Raw genomic sequence first — 9442 nt, 5'->3', positions numbered from 1 at the left:
TAGTTGCGGGATGAAGCATTACGGAACGAGTAAAGAGACTTGCCGGTAACGAGATTGAACTAGGTATGATGATACCGACGATCGAATCTCGGGCAAGTATCATACTGATGACAAAGGGAACAACGTATGTTGTTGTGCGGTTTGGCTGATAAAGATCTTCATATACTATGTAGGAGCCAATATGAGCATCTAGGTTCCGCTATTGGTTATTGATCAGAGATGTGTCTCAATCATGTCTACATAGTTCTCGAACCCGTAGGGTCCGCACGCTTAATGTTCAATGACGATTTGTATTAAGAGTTATGTGTTTTTGATGACCGAAGTTTGTTCGGAGTCCCGGATGAGATCACAGACATGACGAGGAGTCTTGAAATGGTCCAGAAACAAAGATTGATATACTGGAAGGTTATGTTCGGACAGCGGAATGGTTTCGGAAAGGTTCGGACATTTTTTGGAGTACCGGGAGGTTACCGGAACCCCCCGAGGGATTAATGGGCCTTCATGGGCCTTAGTGGAAGAGAGGAGGCGACGGCCAGGTGGAGGCGAGCGCCCCCATCCCAAACCGAATTGGACTAGGGGTGGGGGATGCGGCCCCCCTTTCCTCCTTCTCCTCCACCTCTTTCCCTCTTATCCTATTCCGGGAAGGAAAGGGGAATCCTACCAGGACTAGGGAGTCCTAGTAGGACTCCCCACACTTGGTGCGCCCCCTAGGCCGGCCGCCTCCTCCCCTCCTCATTTATATACGGGGGCGGGGGGCACCCCAAAGTACATCAGTTATTCTCTTTGCCGTGTGCGGTGCCCCCCTCCACAGTTTACCACCTCGGTCATAGCGTCGTAGTGCTTAGGAGAAGCCCTACGCGAATCACATCATCAACACCGTTGCCACGCCGTCATGTTGACGGAACTCTCCCTCGACCCTCTACTAGATCAATAGTTCGAGGGACGTCATTGAGCTGAACGTGTGCTGAAGACGGAGGTGCCATACGTTCGGTACTTGGATCGGTTGGATCGTGAAGACGTTCGACTACATCAACCGCGTTAACTAACGCTTCTGCTTTCGGTCTACGAGGGTACGTGGACACACTCTCCCCCTATCATTGCTATGCATCTCCTAGATAGATCTTGCGTGATCGTAGGAATTTTTTTGAAATTGCATGCTACGTTCCCCAACACCAGTCAACGGCGACATCGTGGTGGCGCTGCTTCCGTTGAAAATCGCGCCGACTTCGGTCATGGCGGACGATGACGGCGTCTCCGACGCCCCCTGTTGAGGCATCGTCGTTGCAAACTGCGTCAACATGATCTGGATGATCTGGGGGAAACCCTAGATCTGGGTATACCGGATCGGACGATGACGGCGCCTTCGGTGTCGTGCTCCCTCCTGAGGGCATCGTTTTGGAGCAGGAGCTAGCTGGAGGGGACGAGGAGGAGCGGTGTTTCATCTACCGCAAGGCCAACGACGGATCCTGGCAGCATGGTGCTGCGGAGCTTCGACGACGAGCGCGTGTTGATGGATACGTGCAGGATGGTGGCGTTGTCTGGCGCCGTGGTGGCGTCGATGGCAGCTAGACTGGGCAAGGTAGATGCAGCAGTACAACACTGAAGATGGATTGGTGGCAGGTGGCTGCGGTGGCCTCATACCCGGCAGGTGTCCTGGTTGAGGAGTGCGCCGGACTGGTGGGTGCCCCATACCCGGCAGGCGTCCTGATTGGGACCTCAGGTCTTAGATGTTAGGTTTGGCTGCGAGGTTTGGCTGCGAGGTTTGTCTGGTATTAGGCCCAGACTATCAACATCCCTTCATCAACTAGATAGGAGTAGCGACAGATGTTGCCTGGATGGTGGCTTTAGTCTTACTAGTGTATGAGACTTTGTAAGGTCTTGTGTGAATAATTAATAAAGTGGCTGCATGCATCGTCGCGCGGGTCCTCCTCCATTTCTAAATATATAAATAACAAGAAGAAGTGTATGTAGGAGTTTTGCTGGGTCAACCTTCACATCTAATGATGAGCCAACTTTGTCTGAATATGGCATCTTTGTTGAAGTCACGGCCTCATCCTGATATAGAATCGCCTTGGTTTTGGCAGACAACCATGACAAGAGCTCAAATCTACATGAATCGCATATACTCTTATTGGTTAGCTGCACCCGCCTTGTCCTCTCCCCCCCAATCTTTCAATCATGCATCAACGTTTGTCACGCGTGATAAATTATGAACTATCTAATGACAGACGCAGAAGGACAAAAAATAAGTATATATAATAGATGGAGTTTGCAAGTCAGATCTCAAGTACTTTCAACATAGAACAAAGCCTGTTTCACAATGTTTACCTGCCCTTGGCGATGATGGTGCACCCAAGCCCTTAGTTGTGATGCGAGTTTTTTTTTTCGTGTGTGTTTGAACATTTTCAAGTACATGTTTTTGAATATTTTTTCGAATATGTGTTAGACAATTTTGAAATACCCGTTGATTTTTTTTGAATGATACAAAAGATTCTTTTTTTAAATGCAAATGTTTTCTTTTACATTTTATTAAAATGTCAGAAACACATTTTTGAAACTCACGACATTTTTCTTAAATGTAATGTATATTTTTTTAATGGTGCACAACTAATTTTTATTTACACAAACTTTTTTTACATGATAATTCTATATTTTCAAAGTGCATGTACTCAATTTTTTGTGAAACACGTGAACATTTTTTAATTGATACAAACATTTTTAGTGCCATCAATTTCTTTTAAAATTAAAACAAACAAAGAATTTCCCTGTGTTTAAAATTTTATAATTCTTGATGAAAATATAAAAACATATTAAGTATATTATGTTACCTGAAATTTATGTATTTACATTTTCTTTGATAATTGGAAAAAAAGAAAATATTACAACTACCTGCGTGCTTATGGACCGTTCCATTTAGGACTCCTTGACGTGACACGAATAGTTGCCGATGAGACACAATTGTGCCCTCAAAAGAGAGTAGATCCCTTTCTTTTTGAGACATTTCGTAGATCCTATTTGAAACTCGGCCTCCTGACGCCCCGGTTCGAGCCAGCCCACAGTTGCTCTGTTGTTTCTTCTCTGCTTGTTCCCTTTATTTTTCTTCTTGCCTTTTCCTGTGTCTGTTTCTATTTCTTTTCTTTTCTTTTCTTCTAGATTTTTTTTCTTTTTTTTCATGTAATATACAAACTTCATGGTGTGTTTATATAGAAATGTCTGTTGTATATTTTAAGAAACGTCCATACTATATTAAGAAAATGTTCAACATATTTTTAAAAATGTTCATTGCGTATTTTATAATTTTCAGCATATATCACCAAAATTTTCAATCTGTATTTAAATATTTTTCAGCGAATATCACAAAAAAATCAATGCAAACTAGAAAAAAAAGAATAAAAAAGAAAAACAGAGAGAAAAAAGTATGCAAAATAGCTAAAAGAAAAGGAAATGAAAATGAAGAGAAACTGACATGTGGCCCCCACATGTCAAACAAACGGTTATCTTATGTGCAGGCCCCAACTTTCTGGTAGTATTTTCAAACCTTATCCTGAAAAGAGGTAGTTTTATGATATTTACACAAGTTAATGTAGGTAGTTAGCCGACACCCATTCCCTCCTTGGCCTCATCCAATTCAGTAGCAACAACACAAGAAACTGCAACAAATCATGCTAAAACGGACTCCATGAAGGAAATAAATTATGTATATAACCAGCAGTGCACGTGATGCAAAATAAACAACCCCTTCCCAACTCGTGTGTTTTAAATTATAATATGATTAACAGGGTGCCCAACAAATATATTTTGCTGGTCGCTCGAGTAACAACCTCTTTATATTGGAGTCACTCTAGAGACAATCTTTGAATAAACAAAAATTTGCTCAAATATACAGAAAACTACAGGCAGTTTGTGAAAAGTTGTTTGGTAAATTGAGCCCACAACTTCTACATAAAATCTGGATATGTCGTGAGAAAATTCGGAATTGACCCTATTTTCTCTACGAGCATCAGCTAAACATCGGTCAAAGACTATCTATCTATCTATACCTTTTCTATACTAATTTCAGACTTTCAAGAAATTACCACGTTAATCAGTAAATTAGAACCATTAATCCCATGGGTCCGAATTATAACGGTGTGGATTAACTACGAATTACCACATTAATCAATAAAAGGGAAAATCCTATTTGACGCTCTCTGCGTCAAGCAGTCGACCAATCGCATAGGGAGCGATCAACTGGGCCAGCCCATGTTCTACTGTACTGTAGGCAGCAGTTCCGGTTTTGGGAACCTTCTAGAGTTTCCCATCCGGTTTTTACCGGTTTGGGGAACCTTCTAGAAGGTTCCTTGAACCGGATTTCGTGTATTTTTTTCTCGTTTTTCAATTTTCTGTTTTTTATTTGTTTCTTTTTCCCTTTTCTGGTCTTTTTTCGTTTTCTTTTTAATGTTTTTTTCTTTTTTTTCAAGTTTTCATGTTTCGAAAATTGTTTGTGTTTTCAAATTTTGTTCTCAACCTTTAAAATATGTTCGTCATTTAAAAAATTGTTCCTGTTTTGAAATTTTGTTTGCAAATTCAAAAATTGTTCAAGTTTTCACAAATTGTTTGCAAATTCAAATTTTTGTTCACAAATTCAAAATTGTCCATGTTTTCAATTTTTCTTTGCACTCGTAAAATGTTTAGGGATTTCAAAAAGTGTTCCAGATTTTCATATTTCTTCACAAATTTATAAAATGTTCATGTTTCAAATATTGTTCACAAATTGAAATAATGTTCCCATTCCAAAATTTGTTCGCAAAATTCAAAAAATGTTCACATTTACAAGTTTTGACACTCCTATTTATGACAATTGTTCTCATTTCAAAAATTTGTCATAATTTCCAAAAATGTTCTCTAATTTCAAAAAATGTTCCAGCTTGTCCAATTTTGTTCACATATTCAAAAAATGTTCATGTTTTTTGAACTTTTGAAAAAGTTGCATCTTGAACAAATTGTTCGCAATTCTAAAAAATGTTCGTGTTTTAGAAAATGTTCGCATTGTACAGATCTTGTTCATTGTTTGAGAAAATGTTCGGAAATTCACAAACCAAAAAGTATTTTGTTGAAAAAAGTTCCCTTTTTCAAAATATCTTGAAAATTTCAGAAAATGTTCACTTGTTTAAATTTTGTTACAAATTAAAAAACGTTTGGTAATTTCGAAAAATGTTCCTGTTTCAAAATTTTGTTCACAAATGCAAGAATGTTCTGGAATTAAAAAATTCATCTTGTTTTTCAAATTTGGTGACATGTTCGAAAAATATTTTTTGTTTTCAAAATTTGTTCACATATTCAATAAATGTTCACACAAGTTTAATTTTTTCCAACGACTAAATTTTTTTTGGGGAATTTCAAAAAGTGATCCTGTTTGCCAAATTTCTTCACATATTTATAAATTGCTAAAGCTTTTGAAATTCGTTCAAAAATTTGAAAAATTGTTCATGTTTATGAAAATTACTTCACAAATTTAAAATATGCTCGACTTTAATAAAATTAGCTTGTAATTTTGAAAAATGTTCACTTTTTAAATTTTGTTCTTTGTTTTCAGAAAATCTTTTGAGTTTACAATAAGTAGTTTATAATTTCGAAAAATGTTCTCGTATTCAATTTTTGTTCCTATATGTTTTTAAATTGTTTTGAGGTACCAAAATAATGTTTTGTTTCAAAAAGAATTTCCTTTTAAAAAATCACGTTAGTTATGTTTAAAAAGTTTTAATCTAGCGCTTATTATAGTTCATATATACCCGAGCTGCCATTTTACACACAAAACCTTAGTTTCAATCCCTCGCCCACAAGTTTTTTGGAATTTTGCGAACTTGTTTTTTTTTTGCCGTTCAATGTAGTTTTTTTAATTTTCGCTCTACAAATCTATCACAAAAATTTCTCTAGGCGGAGCGGTCACCACTTCGCTTGTATCCGTACAGGTCGCGAGTTCGATTCCATCTCCAGCTCGCTCTTATTTCTATCTTTTCTTTTTTCGCGAAGGACAGCGAACGGGCCGGCCCATGTGAACCTCCTCTTGTGCGAAACAGCGACTGCTTGCCGCAAGGAGCGGCGTATAGGAGCTCCCCAATAAAAGGGTCGTGATTTTTTTCCTTAAAGAAGGCTCCCGAGATCAGATTCCACGAGCCCTTCATAATTCTTTCTCTCCACGCAAAGGGAAATTTCCACCGTCCCTTTGTTCACCCAAGTAAAACAAAATTATTCCCATGTGCCTTCCTCTCCGTTATTTCTCTCTCACATTTATTTTCCTGATCTAGATCTGATTCATATCTCACATATTATGTGTTGATTTTTTTTCTTGCCGGTTGACCATCCTATCTTTTCTTCTGGATTCAGATTCAGCTATTTTTTAATCTGTCACCAAAGCTATTCCTCTCTCAAACTAATGCAAGGAACTTGAGCCACGGATATGACGTGGTGAAGGGGTTATTGCCTCACATTTGTTTTCCTGATCTAGATTGCCGGTTGACCATCCTATCTTTTCTTCTGGATTTAGATTCAACTATTTTTTATTCTGTCATCTGATCGTGTTGTGCTCGAATTCGTCCTATTTATATTTTCTTCATTGGATTTCGATTGAACCCTGAATCTTCTCCCATAATTTTTTTGGATACCTCATGGAGATCGATTGAGAGCCCAGCTATGCCCATCAGGTGATTCTTCGATGTCACCATCCCCGCTAAACTGCTTCATGCCAAGATTCTTCTTCTTCATGGGGCGAGATTCTTCTTCTTCTGTCCGAGATTCAAGTGGTGATGATTCAGGTATTCAGAGATGCACGTGCATATATCGACAGACCAAAGGCAAGATTCAAATAGTTTCTCTTTTTTTGTAATATGTATGCTCAGATCAATTCCGTATGATTCCTTATCTATTTAGTATCTTCACCCCTTCATCTCTATCACCTAACCAGGCTCTAATCTCTCTCATAATAGATCATCTCTTCCTAGGGTACGACATCGAATCTCTCTTTGCTCCAGTGTGATGTTCGCTACCGCTGGCAGATTAGGGTAAGACCTCCCACTTTGCTCCACCATCCTCAGGGCGTGGTGAGGTAGACCTAGCTGCATAGGAGTCTCTCTTTCTTTCTCAAATTTCTGACAAGCGTATATCACTGGGTTTTCTGCACACAGGTGGTATATACAAGATTTATACGGCAGATGTACACACCTTCATTGTGTTTGACGAAGTGCCCAACCACGTGATCACACAGGTGGTCTTTCACCAGGTGTGTCCTGCCCCAGACTCCCAATTTGCATTCAACTTTTCAAGTTCACGCCAACAGGAATCATGCAATTTATTTGAAAGCTAAGCTTGGTAAGCATGGATGCAAATAGTAACATGTTTCGTTAGGAAAGGAGAGCTTTATCCATGGTGGTCATGCTGTAATCAAAACTGTTGGATTATAGACGAGGTCAGTGTGTACGTTAACATTGCTAAGTCTGGATAGACGAGGTCATATTGAACATTTCCATGCAAGGAGATACTTGATCCGTGCATGGTGCTAAATTAGCATTAAAAATAGGGATAAATATATTTTTCGTCCCTCAACTATATACAAAATATAGAAATGATCCCCCAACTTCAAAACCAGCAAAACTTAGTCCTTTAATTTTTCAAACCGGATAACTTTTAGTCCCTAGTACCGCTTTGAGTGATGTGGCATGGTTTTGACTGATTCGGATGGTTTCGTTGATGAAGTGGAGGCTGCCGGTCATGGGACACTGAAAACGATGTTCACCGGCACCGGTCTGCTACTACTCTGGCCGAGCTCTCTTTGAGCACGCCGAGCAGCCATGCCCAGCTGGCTGTAACCGTCGTACCACCATTACCATCCCAGGTGTACCTTCCGTCCGCTCCATATGTCCGATGGTTGCCGCATCTACCAAGCTTGTGTCGTGCTGCGCGGCCGTCGAACACGACATTCACTCTGCCGACGTTGACGATGGAAGCGAGCAAGCTGGCATCGTTCACATGCAGCTGCGCCCATGTCAGCTTTCGGTAATCGGCCGGCATGCTCGGCTTCGTCTATGGCAGTACAACCACCCTGGAATGGCAACCAGCCGCGGATCGTCATTGGAGACAAGACGTAGATCATGTATGTGAGTTATTTGATGAAATGCATGTGTTACGGCCTTGCGGGCACATAGGCCGGTAGCTATGAGACCACGCTACTCTCACGGCCGAGACGCAGGTGAGGCACCACGACATGTTCGCAGGTATAGAATACACGCATGACGCATGGTGTGCTGGCATTTTCGCCATGCATGGACGAGGTCAAGGGTGACTGCCCATACAGAGTTGGCACCTTCGTCGGCGCCGAAGGCAACAGGGATTCCTGCAACGTCAAGCTCACCTTGGCGGCACAGCAGGAGGAGCACGTTGCCGGAATCACGCGGCCATGCGCACGCTGCAGCTGACAGTGGACTGCGCGGTGCACATTGCCTAGGCTGTGCAGCTGCCGAGGCGGTGGTTGGGCTCCACTTTATCAACAAAACCATCCAAATCAGTCCAAACCATGCCACGTCATCAGTAAATCACCCTGAGCGGTATTGGGCACTAAAGTTATCCGGTTTCAAAAGTTGAGGGGCTAAGTTTTGCTAGTTTTGAAGTTAAGGGACCATTTCTATACTTTTGATATAGTTGAGGGACGAAAAATATACTTATTCCTTAAAAATATATTCAAAAGTAAGTGAAGAAGCGCCTACACAGTTTCAAATTGTTCTACGTTTGTATCAAATACAGATTACTAATTTGGTATGTTAAAAATAAAATTATTATTTGATTACTTATCCAGTTCTAGAAAAATTATAGATCTGTATATAAACTCAAACGTCCAACAATTTTGTTTCAGTAAATGAAAAACAACACTTTGGCTAATAATATGTTTTAAATTGTAGAATGGATTACTCGGCATCAGGGATGGCGCATACTTCGACATACTACATGGTACATATTGCTTTTCCATGCCTGCCATAAAAAAGAAATAGTCAGGGATAATAGGTAGGCTGCCATATCAAAATTGTCACCACCACCAGATCAAGAAGAAGGCGAACTTTGGAGATGCAATTATTTTTCCTTTCATGCAAAAGGGAGACAAAAAGAACAATTTTCATGTGCTTCACACGGGTGTTGTAGGAGAGCATGGTTATGCTACTCCATCCTACGGCTAAACTTGGACCCTGCTTTGACTCGAAAGAAAAATCTTCATAACCTGTATAAATCCACAATATGAAATATTGGATTGTGGTTTATGCTTTGTACTCATGTTTGAAATACTACATACTGCATAATGTCGCCCAGAAAATATGCATGCTCCTCTCCTTCCATATATTCCATACAGCATAGACGAGCCTCCCACTCCTCCAGTTAAAGATTTCCTTTGACGATGAAGCAATGATGCCATCCCACC

The 9442-nt window shown here is 40.4% G+C and overlaps 1 long non-coding RNA gene across 1 annotated transcript; it reads left to right on the top strand.

The window, feature by feature from the left end:
* The first annotated feature begins 6963 nt into the window (after positions 1 to 6963).
* On the top strand, positions 6964 to 9191 carry LOC119306911. Its single transcript, XR_005149075.1, has 3 exons — positions 6964 to 7040; positions 7164 to 7258; positions 8931 to 9191. It is a non-coding gene; the product is annotated as an uncharacterized LOC119306911 (long non-coding RNA).
* The last annotated feature ends 251 nt before the right edge of the window (positions 9192 to 9442 follow it).

The sequence above is a fragment of the Triticum dicoccoides genome, chromosome 5B (assembly GCF_002162155.2).
Source record: "Triticum dicoccoides isolate Atlit2015 ecotype Zavitan chromosome 5B, WEW_v2.0, whole genome shotgun sequence".
In the NCBI taxonomy this organism is placed as follows: Eukaryota; Viridiplantae; Streptophyta; class Magnoliopsida; order Poales; family Poaceae; genus Triticum; species Triticum dicoccoides.
The sequence above is the reverse complement of the archived record's forward strand: the minus strand, read 5'-3'. Positions and strand labels throughout refer to the sequence as shown.